The sequence below is a fragment of the Octopus bimaculoides genome, chromosome 3 (assembly GCF_001194135.2).
Source record: "Octopus bimaculoides isolate UCB-OBI-ISO-001 chromosome 3, ASM119413v2, whole genome shotgun sequence".
NCBI classification, from domain to species: domain Eukaryota; kingdom Metazoa; phylum Mollusca; class Cephalopoda; order Octopoda; family Octopodidae; genus Octopus; species Octopus bimaculoides.
The window spans coordinates 42,302,559-42,302,935 of record NC_068983.1 but is presented as its reverse complement, the minus strand read 5'-3'; positions in this window follow the sequence as shown (position 1 = coordinate 42,302,935).

Here is a 377-nt window from a genome sequence, read left to right as displayed (position 1 = left end):
TCATTGGATTGCAACCATTTTGGAGTATTGCTTTGAAAAGTAAATTGATCATATCGACCCGAGTACCTATATTTTTTTTTAAAGTTTAGTAGTTATTCTTTTGTGTCAGATTTTTGCTTGTTGCCAAACTGCTTAGTTAAGTGGACATAAACTAAAAAACACCGGTTTTCAAGCAGTAGGAAACTTTCTCAAAGATGCATAAACACATGTCTACACACACACACACAAACACACACACACAGAAACAAACACACAAACACAAACACACGCACACAGACACACAAACAAACACACACACACATACACAAATACAAACACAAACACACATGCGCTCACGCACACACACACACACACACACACACACACACACACACACA